The sequence below is a fragment of the Balaenoptera ricei genome, chromosome 20, assembly GCF_028023285.1.
Source record: "Balaenoptera ricei isolate mBalRic1 chromosome 20, mBalRic1.hap2, whole genome shotgun sequence".
Lineage (NCBI taxonomy): Eukaryota > Metazoa > Chordata > Mammalia > Artiodactyla > Balaenopteridae > Balaenoptera > Balaenoptera ricei.
The window spans coordinates 7,455,891-7,473,084 of record NC_082658.1 but is presented as its reverse complement, the minus strand read 5'-3'; the positions used below and the strand labels follow the sequence as shown (position 1 = coordinate 7,473,084).

Here is a 17,194-nt window from a genome sequence, read left to right as displayed (position 1 = left end):
GATTTCTTAGAATCAATACCAAGAGCATAACCTACAAAAGAAGATATTAATAAACTGGAACTGAGTGGCTGAGGATAGGAGTGGGAGGGAGAATTTTCACTGTATATACTTTTGTGCCTTTTGATTTTCAAACCATATGAATGTACCAAATGTATCTTTAAAGAATCAGCAACCTCTCACTCCTGGGGATATATACCCACAAGAAGTGACAACAGGGACCCAAACAGATATCTGTACACTCATGGTCACAGCAGCACTATTCACAATAGCAAAGGTGGAAGCAACCTAAGTGTCCATCAACAGATGAATGGATAAACAAAATGTGGCCTATACATACAATGGAATATTATTCAGCCTTCAAAAGGAAGACAATTCTGACACAGGCTACCACATGGATGAACTGTGAAGACCTTACACTAAGTGAAATAAGCCAGTCACAAAAGGACAAATATTGTATGATTCCTCTTATTTGAGGGTCCTAGAGTAGTCAAATTCCTAGAGACAGAAAGTAGAATGGTGGTTGCCGGGGACCAGAGGAGGGGGGAATGGGAAATTAAGTGTTTAATGGGGACATAGTTTCAGCTGGGGAAAATAAAAAAGTTCTGGAGATGGATGGTGGTGATGGCTGTGTAACACTGTGAATGTACTTAATGCCACATAACTGGTTAAAATGGTAAGTTTTGTATTATGTATATTTTACCACAATAAAAAGAAAATCAGCAACTTCTGGGAATTCCCTGGCTGTCCAGTGGTTAGGACTTGGCGCTTTCACTGCTGAGGCCAAGGTTCGATCCCTGGTTGGGGAACTAAGATCCCAAAAGCCACGCGGTGTGGCCAAAAAAAAAAAATCAGCATCTTCTGATTTTGCAATTGGTTCTGGCTTACATTACAAGGAATATTCCCCCACTGCCTTCCATGTCAACTTTAGGGATGTTTATGCTCTTTTTTTTTTTTTTTTTTTCCCCAAATATTTATTTATTTATTTATTTTGGCTGCTCCTGGTCTCAGTTGGGGCATGCGAACTTCTTTTTTTTTTTTTTTTTTTAAATTCAGCGACTGAATTTTTTTTTTTTTTTTTTTTAATTTATTTATTTATTTATTTTTGTTGTGTTGGGTCTTCGTTTCTGTGCGAGGGCTTTCTCTAGTTGCGGCAAGCGGGGGCCACTCTTCATCGCGGTGCGCGGGCCTCTCACCATCGCGGCCTCTGTTGTTGCGGAGAACAGGCTCCAGACACGCAGGCTCAGTAGTTGTGGCTCACGGGCCCAGTTGCTCCGCGGCATATGGGATCTTCCCAGACCAGGGCTCGAACCCGTGTCTCCTGCATTGGCAGGCAGATTCTCAACCACTGCGCCACCAGGGAAGCCCCATGCGAACTTCTTAGTTGAGGCATGCATGCAGGATCTAGTTCCCCGACCAGGGATTGAACCCAGGACCCCTGCTTTGGGATCGTGGAGTCCTACCCACTGGACCACCAGGGAAGTCCCTATGCTCTTTTCAATACACCTTTGAGTCTCTCTCCAGTATATATCTTTTTTGCAGGTGTTTCCCAATATTTTTCTCTTCACCTTCCTACTAAGGAAGACTGCTATCAGGAATCTCTTTTTCAAGATGATCCTGAAATTAAGAAAACTGGGTTCCTATCATTACACTATTTCCAGTTTCCCAAAAGGTCGCTGTGAGCCCTGAAAGGGTCTCCTTCCCTTGGGCACCCCTCATTCCCCATCACTCTAGGCCTTTGGATGCAGGCATCAGGCCGGGTCTAAATCTGGTCCTTAACCTACTTGCCATGCCATGTGATCCTGTTTACTACTGGCTCGGCAACCACAGGCAAAGCTTATTATTACACGAACCCCTGGTCACTAAACCACACATTTCTGGCTGGCCGGTCCCTTCGGAAGAAAAACATTCCTGCTGCAGCCACCGGCTTAGCCTTTAGTTCACCTGTGTACTGTAAACAAATCTGGGCCTGCTCAGAAACCAGAGTTCAAACAATATTTTTAAAGGAGCCTATCTTTTAGGTCAAGAAAGACGCTCTCGTGAAACCAACGCTGATCCAATAACCAGATAAAAAAGATTAGCACACGTTGACTGGCAGAGAAGTGCCAACCACGACTGGGAACCTTCTCACTTAAACACCAGGAATGGATTTGAGAAAGGCTGTTCTCAGAGCTCAAACTCGACTCAGGTGAGGTTAAGTCAAGCCTTGGGTGTAGGTCACATTTACAATAGCGCTCCTCCCTCGCCCCATAGAAATTGTTTCCCAAGCCCAACACCAGGGAAGCAGCAGTGGAAGGAACCGAAGGATAGCGACTTTCATTTCTCATGAGTTCTGCAGGAGTTAAGCTTTCCGAAAGGCTGATTTTCAGCCCTTGGAGCTGGCACTCCCTAGCAACTTCTCAAAATAGAAATGTGAAGGGCTTTCTGTTTTCTTCCATCTCACCACCCAGCCCTGGCTCTCCCGGACTAATCTTCTGATGTCGGGTCACCACAAACAAGGGGTGGGAGTGGGGGGTAGGGTAGGGGTTCAAGGGCAGTTAACTCTCAATTCTTTGGTGGCTGGTTATCCAAGGGGATGGTCTGTACTCCAACTCCCTGGCCAATGCACTTCTCCATGGTCTCCACCAGTTTCCCTGTTTGTCGTTCTGACAAAAACCAGAGAGCAAGGAAGTTACAGCTGACATGGCAGTTGAAATAAGCCTTGCAGAGTACATACAGTATGTGGATTTTATGTGAACATCTACCCCCAGTTCCAGTTCCAGTTAATCACAGTCTACGTTCTGATGTCTTCTGATCTTTACAGTTATTTTTTTTAAACTCCATGGATCATTTTTATTTGACTTTTTAGAAAATGAACCTTACTCGTGCCATTTAAAAAAAAATTAAAACTACCTCGTTGGATTACTAAGATCAGCTCTTCTTTTACCAAGATCACCATAAAGACATACCACCATGGTATTTCTTCTTTCTTCAGTGCTTCTTAACCTTTTTCTGCCTCTGCACTATTCTTAAACACAATCACACTCTCATTCATAACACCTCTAATGACACTACAGTGGTTCCCCCAAACAGAGGAAGGGCTACCTTGTCCTGACTCTGCCCCTCCCTGCCTTTCCTGAGAACCACTAATTTACACCCACAAATAGAGACCACAATAAATATTAATACAAGAAATCAGCCAGTGAACTACCTGCCGGTTACTTAAAATTAATAAATGCAAAAATATATTGAGAACCTAGTAAGTCCTAGACTCCATCCAAAGGATCCTTATATATAGACCACCTCATTTAATGCTCACAACCGCCCTGCAAAGGCTGAGAGAAGTTAGGGAACTTGGTTTTCTCAGATCACACCTAGGAAACAACCGGCTCTAGTGGATAAAGGACTCAAGAATCTGGACTTCAGAGTTCCAGCCCTGGGACCTTGATGACCCTGGCCCTGGCCCTTTGCCTCTCCCAACAGTTAGTCTCCACATCTGTAAAATAAAACGTTAAAATTCCCTCCTGACTTCCATCTTCTAAGAGTACCCAGGCTTAACTGAACTGTGTCACTACAGCTGAGGTGAGGGTCTTGGATGAAGCATGAGAAAACTATCATCGTCCCCAGTACACAAAATCACACACAAGAAGGAAAAGGGATTGGATACAGAGCTCCCTCCTTTTTCTCCCCAAGAGCCACACACACAAAAAAAGAGGGTGGGATGTAGCAGCACGTGACCAAATCAATGAACACGCCAAAGTGCAGCCCGTGGTCACACACCAATGAAAGAGCAGGGTTTCCCTTGTAACTGGCACCGGGCAGGGGCTCACACAGCAGCACACGAGGGACTTTAAGAACTGACTTCAGCGGTGAGCAGCAGAGGAACGAGAGCACAGCAGAGAGATCAGTTTATAGGGTAGGAAGTAATGTTCCTCTGGTTGCTTCTAAGGAGTCTTTAAACAACTTTCTGGAAAGGCGGAAAGGGGCGGGGGCTGGTGGGGGTGGGGGCAGGCAGGGCATACTCCAAACTGCAACGTCGCTGCTCAGGGTTGAAAAGCCCCTCCGGCTCCATCCACCTGGACACAGGGGACGTGGTCAGCACGAGGGCCCGGACGGCAGCTGAGAGCGCGCGCAAGGGAGGCAACCGTCTGAACTGGGGCTGGGATGGGGACTCCCAGAGACCTATAAATAAACTGAATACCAGCGCTGGAAGCCTTCTGGGCTGGGGCCCAGGCACCGCAATCCTGGGGCAGGGAGTCTTTGTTGGCGGGAGGCTTCGATTTCTGACGCGGGACCCCCAGAGGGCCAAGCCAGGGCCGAGGGCAAGTGTGAGCACCTGGGGGAAGGAAATGGCCAAGAGCTGGAGGCAAGAGCCAGACCCTTGACTCCTCCACCGAAGGGATTCCCCCGAGACCATTACCTGGGTGCAGACCCCAGACTCGCCTCCCCTCGCCCAAGAATCCCGAGGACGCGGAAGGCCGAGCCCCACGCCCCTTTGCTCCCCTTGCTTCGGGCCACGGGCCTTCTCGTACTTACCGGGGCCCGGGGACCAGTCTTCCTCGCCCGCGTCCTCTCCCCTCCCTGCCCCCTCCTCACTTCGCGTCCCCTCCTCCAGGGGCCGCAGCCATGTCCGTTACTGGCAACTCCAAGGGGGTTTGCCTCCTTTCTCGGACAACGGAGTCGCCGGCTCGCTAGCTAAAGTCCTGGGCGTCGATTGGTCGCAATCCGAGACGGGCGGGGATTCTTGGCTTCTTATTGGCTGAGGGGAGCACTAGGCTGTAGCCACAACCTCCCCTCCGGGAGCCTGGCGGAATTAAGTGCCAAGTGATGCCGGCGGGAGAGCGCGCAACCACTGTCCATCCTTGAACGTCATGCCGTAGCGTTTTCTGATCCAGAGGTCCTGACCAGAGGCGAGGGCACGGCTTTCACCTAGGTTAGTTTTCCTATGGAATTATCCTAAAAATATCAACGGACCGTCCCGCCCCCCGCCTTTCTTTTTAAAATAAGCCCTTTGCAGAGCGCCTGTGTCTCCAAAGCTCCCTCCTTGTTGCTGGGAACAAATGCCTCGAGACACCTCGCTCAGAGACCTTGGAGGGAGTCCCTCTGGGACCAATACTGCTTCCAAACCAAAGCTGGAGAATCTAAGGCAATACTGCAGTTTTTCTCCTCCAAGCTCGGCTGAACTCTAAAGGGAAAAACAAGTTAAAAAAAATTTTTTTTCTAGATAATTAAAGAAGTCGCCTGGGAGACCTCTCTTGGGAAAACAAAGCAAGCCTGTGTCAGTATTTACTTCTGTTTTCCCAGAGATCTAAGTCTGGAGAGTTGGTTTTTTGTTTTTTAGTCTGTTTATAAAACTGGAAGAAGGTCATGGCTGGTCCTGGGAAGTAAGAGCCCCTTCTCCCTGTTAATGAATTTGATTATGTAATTAAATCTCTCTTTCTTTTCAGCTGGACAAGAAGGTGCCATTTCAGTGCCTAATCTTGTATGTTTGAACTGTTTTAGCTGTTGTCTAAAACTGATAGAATCATGTCCCTTTCCTGCATACAAAAATCTTCTGCTGTTTATCTTCGCCAATAGAAAAAGTCCAAATCTCTCTGCCTGACATTCAAAGCCCCTCATAAATCGACTCAGACATACATTTCCAGGCTTAACTCCCCACAAGCCAAACTACTCCTGCAGCCACACAGATTCACTAAATGCCTCTGGGACCCTCCCACCTCTGCTTCTTTGCCCAAGGGTTTCCCGGTGCTTTGTAGGTTCCTTCCTACCAATAAAATCAACGTTCAAATCCACACCCATCCTAAAGGTCTACCCTAAACACTACCTGCCCAAAAGCCTTCCCTGACTTTTAGTCATTGAAACTCTGTAGCACTGAGCTTTTCTTTGTGTCTCCACTGCTGCCTTTACAAAAGTATGCTTTGCACAGAATTATTTTTGTAAGACTTCAAGCAACCTGAAGGCAGCTGGCTTATCCTGGCAGTCCACACAGCACCTTATTTGGAGGCTGGTACCCAGCAAATGTTTGCTGAACTGAACTAGTCAATTGCCTGTATCTAATGTCTTTTCACTTCATCCCAGAAGGCTTATATGGCTGCATTTGGAAGGTTATTAGCAGGTGTAACATAGTCATCCTGCCCTGCTCCACTTTGTACCCCAGTCGCCTCTGGCCATACTTGTTTCTCTGTTCCATTGGGTTTTATGAATATCACTCAACAAATTTGAACTGAGTACCTACCAGTTTCAGGGGCTGTGCCACAGTCCTTCACTGTGCATTGACCATCCCCTCTGTCAATCCCCCCAGCTATAAAACTTTGCCTGAGATGGGACTTCCCTGGCGTTCCAGTGGTTAAGACTCCTTGCTTCTACTGCAGGGGGCACAGGTTCCGTCCCTGGTTAGGGAACTAGGATCCAGCGTGCTGTGCAGCATGGCCTAAAAAATAAAAATTAAAAAAAAAAAAAAAAACTTTGCCTAAGAAGTAAATCAAGTCACTCGATCCAAAACATACTGATACACCCACTCTAGATTCACCCTGGCTAGACTTTTTGTGGCTCTGAGGTCTCTATGGCCATGTCTTCTTGGTTGTCTAGTAACCCCAGGCAGCTGTACCAATCCTTCTTCACTCTTCTGGAGCTTTCCCTATCTCTCCCTACCAAAATGACCTTGATGGGAAGACCAAGGCCTTCCAGTGGAGATGTCTCATCCACTTCATCTACTCCTATTCCCCTTTCAACATTCCTCCAGGGAAGAGATACTCCTCTTCCTTTCCCCATCTGTATCCTCAATCCCTTGCCTCACCCCAGCCTATTTCCCATCTCTAGGCTTAGCTTATGCTGTTTGCGGTACCTGAAATGCCCTTTTCCTTTCTTTCGAACTCCCGATCAGCCTTTAAGATCAGAATGGCTTGTCCCTGCTCTGTAGATAACTGTATCATTTCACTTACCACATTGTTTTATATCTTTGACAGCAAAATAATATTAATAATACATTAGTATCCAAGGTCTCTTTCTCTCCTCCTGGATTCTGTCTGTGCCTGTTAGGTTGACAGATCATTGCACAGTAACAGAAGAATAGAGGAAAGGTAGGACTGAGAAAGGCAAGCCTTGAGTGATTGGGTTTACTTTGGATAAGATGCAGAGTTACCGGCAAATGAAAGCAGTTGGGTTTGAAAAGGGAGCAGGAGAAAGTGAAGAGACAAGAGCCAGGATGGTGTGGGTTAGGGAAGAGCTGGAGGAAGTTTGGAGAGAGGAAATAGAGAAGCTTTAGAGCAGAGTGAGAAATGCCTTAGGGGAGTAGGTGGAATACCTTTCCCCTGTTTGTCTGATACTGTACAGTGAATGACCTGGGAACCTAACAGGTAAAGACAGAATCCCCCTTAGCGAAGAGGAGGAGGGAAAGAGAAACGAAGAATAGGATTTTAGGAAGGTTTCTCGTAAATCATTTATGTAATTCCCCCTTTGACATTTTTCTCAAGAGACTACAATAAGATCTGAAGTTGCTTTGCAATTAGTTTTGGATGCCAATTATCATTTCTTTGTATATGATTCTGTATAGATACTGGACATATCCATCCCTAGGCTTTATGTAGTTAATAACATTGTCTAATTATATGTCATTTCTCTTCCTGTGAGCCCCTTGTGTCCAAGGACAGTGTCTTCTTCATCTTTGTGTCACTGTTGATTAACAGAGTGCCTGGCACACAGTAGGTGTCTCATAAATGTTTGTTGAATAAATGAGCTGGTGCTCAATTATCCTCTTTAGCATCTTTTTTTTTTTTTTTTAATAATTTCTAGTTTTGCCTTTATTCCTGGAGGATATTATTATCAGGGGTCCCAAGTGAACACTTGAAGTCTTTTTTTTTTTTTTTTTTTTAATTTATTTATTTATGGCTGTGTTGGGTCTTCGTTTCTGTGCGAGGGCTTTCTCTAGTTTCGGCAAGTGGGGGCCACTCTTCATCGTGGTGCGCGGGCCTCTCACTATCGCGGCCTCTCTTGTTGCGGAGCACAGGCTCCAGACGCGCAGGCTCAGTAATTGTGGCTCACGGGCCCAGCCGCTCCATGGCATGTGGGATCCTCCCAGACCAGGGCTCGAACCCGTGTCCCCTGCGTTGACAGGCAGATTCTCAACCACTGCGCCACCAGGGAAGCCCTCTCTCTAGCATCTTTAGTTGCTTCCTGTCCTTGCCCCTAGCTATATAAACATTCATAGTTCTCATCTCTCCTTAGAGCAAAAGAGGGAGGGGGAACAGTAGAGGGAAAAGAGAAGGAGAAGGGGAGAAGAACGAAAGAGAGGAAGAAGAGGCCTTCAATACTAAATGGTCTGGTCTATGTGACACTCCTCTGCCATATAGCTAACGAATCAACGAGCAAGAAGCTCCCTCTCTGTGAACCTAAAACTGCTGTAAAAATATGAAATCTTAATAAAAAATTAATTAGAAAAAAAAGGGGACTTCCCTGCCAGTCCAGTGGTTAAGACTCCATGCTTCCATGCCAGGGGGCACGGGTTCACAGAACAGCCAAAAGAAAAAAAGAAAAAAAAAAGCTCCCTCTCTGTCTGCGATGTTATGTCTCTGTTAGACTAGCCAGTGTAGTAACACCTGATGACTTCACCTTAGCTACTACAGTCAACAGAGAATCACTGCTTCATTTATTATATTTTGTGGCCCTGGGGAATATTTAAGAGACTTAGCTGAAAAACTCAATGTCGTGTGACTCTAAGAACCATGTTTCAAATATTGTTAAGTCAGCCTGGAATAAACTCCTTCAAGACTGACCAACGTGGGCTTCCCTGGTGGCGCAGTGGTTAAGAATCCACCTGCCAATGCAGGGGACACGGGTTCGAGCCCTGGTCCGGGAAGATCTCACAGGCCACGGAGCAACTAAGCCCATGTGCCACAACTACTGAGCCTGTGCTCTAGGGCCCACGTGCCACAGCTACTGAGCCCACGTGCCACAGCTACTGAAGCCCGTGCGCCTAGAGTCCGTGCTCCACCGCAAGAGAAGCCACCGCAATGAGAAGCCCACGCACCGCAACGAAGAGTAGCCCCCGCTTGCTGCAGCTAGAGAAAGCCCACGTGCAGCAACAAAGACCCAACGCAGCCATAAATAAATAAATAAATAAATTAATTAATTAATTAGAAAAAAGAGAAGCCATTGGAGTGTTTTAAGCAAAAGAGTACCTGCGATCTGATTGGTGTTTATAAAATTACACAGGTTGTCTACTGGGTAGAGAATGGATCATAAGGAAGCAAGAACAGCTTTGAGAGGCGCAGAGAAGAGGCCTGGCAGTAATGTGGGCAACACTGTCCCTGTGCTAAACTGGTGGCTGCCTGGGTGGTGAGTAGACGTCTTAAGAGATCTTTAGCAGGTCAACTAGGCACAACTTAGTGATCGATTGGACTTAAGGTCTGGGGAGAAAGAGGGAAGGGTGACTCCTAGGTTTCTACACCCTTGACCTCATATAGTGTCAGTTATAATGACAAAGCACCTGTTCAGCTCCAGGTGCTTCAGAAAGGCTAATTTAGAGCAAAGGACTGAACAAAAAACATCAGCCGGAAAACATTCCTGTGTATTTATGACTTCACTTCACCTAGATGGAAACATGAGAGGTGAGTCAGAAAGCGTGAGTAGCTCAGCAGGGCTGATTCAGGTTTTTGAACAAGGAGTGACACGCCGCATCCCATCCACGCAGAAACACGCCCTTCCCCCTCGCACTGGCGCATCCTTCGTCTTGCGCCATCCTTTCAGCCTAATCAGGTGTTTAAAGGTGACAGGGTGAAATGGTGATTGTTTAGATTCCTGGGCTGAAATTCTTTTAACTTGTCTGAGCTAAACGCCACAATCAGAATTAGAGTCCCCTGCCAGAAATCATACTTTCAGGATCCACATTCTGCAAATGGCTAAGTGTTGATTGTTGCTGCAGCCAAAGTTTCAGACCCACCTATGGACACTTGCAGGCTCTTTGAAAGGAGGGACCAAATGATCAAAAGACGTGAGCAGACAATTTACTCAAGAAGAAACCAAATATTAGGAATTGTTATTTTGGAAGAAAGGTTCAATCTCACTTATATAAGCAAAGAACATTAAATTAAAACAAATCCAAGGAGTTCCCTGGTGGTCCAGTGGTTAGGATTCGGCACTTTCACTGCCGAGGGCCCGGGTTCGATCCCTGATCAGGGAACTAAGATCCCGCAAGCTGCATGGTGTGGGACAGCCCCACAAAAAAAGAAAAATGAAAACAAATCCAGAGGAGCCATTTCCCATCTGTTCAATTAAATAAAACAATAAAATTTAATAATGCTGAAACTGTAGTGAAACTGGTAGGTTTAAACATTACTTTTTGATTGTAATCTACATTGTTATAGTGTCTGTAAGGGGCAATCTGACAGCAGGTGATAAAGAACCATAAAAGGATCAACTCTTGATTATCTCTTTTTATGGCAGTACAGCTTTAGGAAATAATTCCAAAGCTTTGTGTGGGTGGGTGGGTGGCAGATACAGCAATGAACAAGTAGATAGAAGTCCCTCCCCTCATGGAGCTCCCATTGTAGTTGGAGACATGGGGGAGAGTTGCTGACAGATGAAAACACAAGTAAGTAAAATAGTGTGTCAGATGATGGTAAATGATATACAGAAAAATAGTTGGGGAGGTGAATGGAGAACACCAAGGGTTGGGATAGTTTGAGATGCGGTGGCCAGAGAAGGCTTCACTGAGAACATATATTTGAGCAAACACCTGATTTAATGCATTTTGCACTTAGACACTCATCTATAAGTATCACTGTACATACAGCAGGGCTCTGAATGATATTGGTCTGGACTTTGGGAATATAATTTAGCCCCTACCTGAATTCTCTGGATAACTTTTACAACCTTCTGGACTTTATTAGAAGTTATTTTGAACAGTGTGTATGTGTGTGTGTGTTTTAACATAGTCGTTTCTCTTGCAGGATCTGATGGCCAACACCTTGAATCTGTTAGCAGAGTGGGGTGGATGTAAGTGGGGGGCTTGTAGTATAAGTGGGGGCTTGATATGTCTCAACTCCTAAATATATTTGTTTTTTTGTTTCTTTGCTTATTCAAATGATGATAAAGTCCGGGGTGTGGCCTGGGAGTCAAGGGCTGAAATAACATGGATGTTAGGGATTCTTATCATCTAAAAGGGCAGGAAACTTAGTAGCTAACCTGCAACTACAAGATAGTTGAGTTCTAGAGATCGAAAGCACAACACTGTGATCATAGTCTGCAATACTGTGTTATATACTTCAAATTGCTAAGAGACTAGATCTTTTTTTTTCTTTTGGCCGAGCTGCACAGCTTGCAGGATCCTAGTTCCCCAAGCAGAGGTTGAACCCAGGCCCTTGGCAGTGAAAGTGAAGAGTCCTAACCACTGGACCACCAGGGAATTCTCTAAGAGACTAGATCTTAAATGTTCTCAACACAAAAAAAGAAATGATAATTATCTGAGTTGATAGAGGTATTAAGTAATGCTACTACGGTGATCATCATTGCAATATGTAAATGTATTAAATCAACATGTTGTACCCTTTAAACTTACACAATGTCATTTGTCAAGTATATCTCAATTAACAACAAAAAAAACTTGACATCTAAGCTCTTGGATGGGTTGTCCATACAGGGTCATGGTAGAACTTGGAGCAGAGTATGAAATGTGGGGTCACAGATGACTGCCAGATGGCATGCACCTCGAGAGAGGGAGTTTTCATGAGGAAGGAACCAGAATGGTCTGGAAGGAGTCACAAAAGCAAGGAAAACCATGCATCTGCTTCCCTTCCCAGCTTGAGTTTGGGAGAATTCCCCCTCCCCTCAAGAGCTGCAGGAGAAGTGGCCTCTTCATGGGAAAGCCACTCCCTGGGTGAAGGAGGGGTTAGCAGGAGTATCCTTTCAAGATGCTGAGGCTGTTAGAGATTTTCTTCTCAAAGAAACAAGGGCTTCAGATCACACAGGAGGAAGGTTTGGAGGAGGGTAGCAGTGGAGGAAATGGCCCAGACTGGTATTTGGGGTCGTGCCTAAGGATAACTGGGATGTGACGCCAGGTGAAATTATCTGGGATGTTGATTCATTCATTCATTCATTCATTCATTTATTTATTTATGGCTGTGTTGGGTCTTCGTTTCTGTGCAAGGGCTTTCTCTAGTTGCGGCAAGTGGGGGCCACTCTTCATCGCGGTGCGCGGGCCTCTCACTATCGCGGCCTCTCTTGTTGCAGAGCACAGGCTCCAGACGCGCAAGCTCAGTAATTGTGGCTCACGGGCCTAGTTGCTCCGCGGCATGTGGGATCTTCCCAGACCAGGGCTCGAACCCGTGTCCCCTGCATTGGCAGGCAGATTCTCAACCACTGCGCCACCAGGGAAGCCCAGGGATGTTGATTCTTGAGTGGGCAGCTCCTGTGTTCCTTCCTCAGCTGCCAAGAGCCTTTGCCTCTAAGTTGTGAGTGATATTTTTAGGAGAAGCTGCTCCTCTAATATCTGCAGAAAGCCGTAGTGACGTCTCACTGACGAGGACCTTCTCTTGAGCCCTTGGACTCACTCGAGAGATCCTCTGGGGAAACTTTGTTGTAAATACTGAGAATGAGGCAATTCTGACACTTGTTTGTCCTCCTGAAGAGCAATCCTGAAACAGGGACGCAACTTTACAACACAACATGAGTATCTGGCTGCATTCCCTTCCCGAAACTTAAATCTCCGGATGACGGTGAATATCCACACAAAGACTTGGTTCACAATACAGTAAATCCCCTACATACGAACAAGTTCCGTTCCGAGAGTGCATTCGTAAATCCAATTTCTTCGTAAGTCCAACAAAGCTAGCTTAGGCACCCAACTAACACAATCGGCTATATAGTACTGTACTGTAATAGGTTTATAATACTTTCCACACACATAATACATAAAAAACAAACACAAAAAATAAAGAAAACATTTTTAATCTTACAGTACAGTACCTTGAAAAGTACAGTAGTACAGTACAACAGCTGGCATACAGGGGCACGTTCGCATCTTTGAAAGTTGCATACAACTTGAATGTTCGTATGCGGGGGACTTACTGTAGCTGCAAATGGGAGACTACTCAAATGTCCATCAGCAGGAGAATGGATAAACAATGGTGCTATGTCCACAAAAGGGAACACCCTGCAGCAGTAAAATAAACAAACCACCGATACACAATATAAATGAATTTCACAGACATTATAGTGAAGGCAAGAAGTCAGACAGAGAAGATTACGTACCATACAATTCCATTTATATGAACATCTAGGACAGGGGTGGGGATGTGGATGAGGACCGACTTCAAAGGGGCACGAGGGAAGTTTGGGGGGATGAAGCAAATGTTCTATATCTTGATTAGAGTACAGAGTTACATAGGTTTATCTATCAAAACTCATCAAACTATACACTTAAAATCTGTATGTTTTAGTGTATCTAAATTATACCTCAGTAAGAAATACATATATATGTATATATTCTTACTCAGGTATAATTTAATATATACAGATATATATGTGTCTATAGATAAAGATACATTATAGATATATACATATATAGATATATATGTATCTATAGATACAGACACATTATAGCTATGTACATATCTATATCTTTAAATACAAATATATCAATATAGATAGAGGTATATGTATATATATATATATGCATATGCATATATATAAGTATATATATATAAAACAATCTCCTCTCTCAACTGGGTGTGGTTTTTGCCCCCAGGGTCATTTAACAATGTCTGGAGACATTTTTGGTTGTCACCACTGGGGACTGCTATTGGCATCTAATGTGTAGAGGCCAGAAATGTTGCTAAACAAGCCATAAGGCACAGGACAGCCCCCAAAACAAAGAGTTATCTGGTCCAAAACGTCAGTGGTACCAAGGCTGAGAAATCCCGTGTAGCCTTAGGTGAAAAACCATCATTGTATCATCTTACTGATCTTTGGGTTTCCACATAGGAGAGGCCTCTATGTTGTTTGCTTTCCAGAAATAACAGCAGTTCACTGACATCCAGGTCTTCTGTGTGCCACAAAGCAGCCGTTTTAATCTTCCAGAGTGAAAGCCATATTTCACTGCTTATTGGTGGGAATTGAGGCAGATCTACTCTGCCTGTTGTGGTCAGAGAGTCTCGTGCGTTTCGTGGAGGGGCTGCAGCAGAAAATCCTGTTAGAGGAGGTCGGGGCCGTTTTCTGAGGATCCGTGAAAGTTATTATTACCTGAAGAAAAAGGAGAATGCTCCCTCCCCTCAAGCTTTTAAATAGGGAAATGAGACGGTCAGGTTTGGGAGGAAGAAAGATGAACTTGTAGAAGGTGAACTCGAAAGAGGAGCCAGTGGAGACAGGAAGCCATCGGAGGTGGTCCAGATGCCAGGTGACAGGGCAGCCACCATCCTTACCCCCCACCCCAACCCCAGGCACCATCACCAGCCCTTTACTTCCCAAACACCAACTCCAGGCTTCTCTGTCTGGCATTCTAGACTCCTTTTTGCACTGCTTCTTAGCACTTTAGGTGTAAATATCATGTCATTAAACTAATTTTTAAGCTCTCTGAGAGCATGGACAGCACCTTACTGCTTTATAATTCCTCACAGATTATCAGAGTGACTGTTTACATGTACATTCATGTCCTTACAGTGGCACCAAAAGTCCTGAAAAGGAAGGAAACTGTCTTTGTTTAGGAAAATACTTGATAAATATTTTGAGGAAAGATGAGACCCAAAAGGCCTAGGTCAGCAAGGCCAAACAATAAGAGAATGAGCCTAAATGCTCTGCATGAAAAAAATGAACACCAAAATTGGAGCTGGATGAGAAAGAAAGGAAAGAGCAGAGAGGAAGGCTGAACGATGTGAAGGGAGGTTGGAGCCTGAATTGTGGAAACGGCAGAGGGCTTTTAGGAAACAAACATACCCTGGTATGGATTTAAAGTTGCTTGTGTTTCGGGACTTCCCTGGTGGTCCACTGGTTAGGACTCCACGCTTTCACTGCTGAGGGCCTGGTTCAATCCCTGGTCAGGGAACTAAGATCCTGCAAGCCGCATGGCGAGGCCAATAAATAAATTAATTAATTAAAATAAAATAAAGTTGCTTGTGTTTCTACAGTGTAAAGCCCTGCATCTCCCCAGTCCGTCAACAGAGAGATCTACTCATATAGATGCCTGTGTGAGTGTTTGGTTTAGTGAAAATTAAGGCGCAAGTGTATGGGTAACAGGAAGTACACCAGTGGGATTGTGAGAGAATCCCTGAAGTAAACCAGTTCAGCTGGGAACCAGAAAAGCTCATGAGAATATAAGACCCTGCAGAGAATTCTTTCGAATGGGGTTCAAGTTAATGTTGTCTAGATCTAAAAGGACCAAGGAAGCCCCCTGCTGATAATCTGAACTACATTTACATCGTTGTCACAGGTGTCCTCTACCCTGGTAGGTATGCTCACAGGAGAAGGATGCCAGCTCCCACCCAGTGCAAGAGAACATCGGCTTATCTACAGAGGGGGCCATGTTAGTCAAACAGGGTGGAGCCCATTAAAGAAACAGTAAAACATCCTGCAGAGGAGTGCTCTTTGTTAGTGAGCAGTCAGGACCGCAGAGGATAACAGACATGCTTCCTGGAACATAAACAGCTACGCCTGGCCCTCTCCTCTCTCTCTCGGAAGAAGACATTTTTCTGCTGGCTTCTGGGTCACTCTGGTTTACCTCTCGCCTCACTTGTTACTCCTTCTCAATCCCCCTTACCAGCTCCTCCTCTGATCAGCCTCCAGATATTGGAGTGGGGAGGGCCTCCTCTCTTCTCTGCTAGAGTATCTCTCTAGGTGGCCAAATTCAGCATTATGGTCCTAAATACCATGTAAATGCTGATGAGTCCCACACTTATATCAGTCTTAATCTCTCCTCTTAATCCCAGATTCACTTACTTGACACCTTCACTTGGATGTCTAATAGGCATCTCAAGTTTAAAGCATCCAGGGACTTGCCTGGTGGTGCAGTGGTTAAGAATCCGCCCGCCAATGCAGGGGACACGGATTCGAGCCCTGGCCTGGGAAGATCCCACATGCTGCGGAGCAACTAAGCCTGTGCGCTACAACTACTGAGCCTGCGCTCTAGAGCCCGCGAGCCACAACTACTGAGCCCACGTACCACAACTACTGAAGCCCACATGCCTAGAGCCCGTGCTCTGCAACAAGAGGAGCCACCGCAATGAGAAGCCCGCGCACCCCAACAAAGAGTAGCCCCCGCTTGCCGCAACTAAAGAAAGCCCACGCGCAGCAAGGAAGACCCAATGCAGCCAGAAATAAACAAATAAATAAATTTATGGAAAAAAATAATAAAGCCTCCAAAGTCAAGTTCATAGCCTCTTCCCTATACCAGCTTCCGTCTTCCAGTCCCCACCACCACCACCGTGCAGCAAGTGGCACTAGCAAATACCCAGCTGCTCCAGCCAAAACCTATCATCTTTGATTCCTTCCCTTTCCTCGCTTTCTATATTTGATTATCAGCAAGCTTTATGGGCTCTAACTCCAAACTACAACCCTAATCTGTCCACTTCTCACTTCCAACTCTACCACCCTGGTTCAGGCCGCCATCAATACCTGCTGTACTACTGCAACAGCTCCTAATTATTGATAGGACCCTGCTTCTTCTCCAGCTGCCCCCAACAATCCAGTCTCTGCACAGTGGCTAGAGGGATCTTTTTTTTATTTTTAGTATTTATTTATTTAGGCTGTGCCGGGTCTTAGTTGTGACATGCGGGATTTTCGTTGTGGCATGAGGGCTCTTTAGTTGTGGCATGCGGGCTCCTAGTTGCGGCATGCAGGCTCCTTATTTGTGGCATGTGGACTTCTTAGTTGCAGCATGCATGTGGGATCTAGTTCCCCAACCAGGGATTGAACCCAGACCCCCTGCATTGGGAGCGCGGAGTCTTACCCACCGGACCAAGAGGGAAGTCCCTAGAGGGATCTTTTTACAACATAAGTCACAACATGTTGCTCCCTTGCTTGAACTCCTTGCATGGCTTTCCATCATACTTAGACTAAAATCTCATGTCCTTACTATGATGTATTAGTTATCTATTGCTGTGTAACAAATTGCCCCCAAATTTGGTATTTTAAAAACAATAAGCATCTATTATCTCAGACAGTTTCTGTGAGTTGGGAATATGGGAGAAGCTTGGCTGCATGATTCTGACTCTGGGGTCTCTCATGATGTTGC

At 45.5% G+C, this 17,194-nt stretch overlaps 2 long non-coding RNA genes across 3 annotated transcripts; one reads left to right on the top strand and one right to left on the bottom strand.

The window, feature by feature from the left end:
• Positions 1 to 1,088: 1,088 nt before the first annotated feature.
• On the bottom strand, positions 1,089 to 4,736 carry LOC132354990 (uncharacterized). 2 transcript variants are annotated; one of them, XR_009499486.1, is made up of 3 exons: positions 4,513 to 4,732; positions 4,178 to 4,312; positions 1,089 to 1,318 (listed from the first exon to the last, which is right to left on the bottom strand). It is a non-coding gene; the product is annotated as an uncharacterized LOC132354990 (long non-coding RNA). The 2 variants fall into 2 exon arrangements; XR_009499487.1 differs by lacking the exon at positions 1,089 to 1,318 and adding an exon at positions 2,869 to 4,052 and having other exon boundaries at positions 4,513 to 4,736.
• Positions 4,127 to 10,968, top strand: LOC132354993 (uncharacterized). The gene is made up of 3 exons (XR_009499494.1): positions 4,127 to 4,909; positions 9,187 to 9,309; positions 10,923 to 10,968. It is a non-coding gene; the product is annotated as an uncharacterized LOC132354993 (long non-coding RNA).
• Positions 10,969 to 17,194: the final 6,226 nt, after the last annotated feature.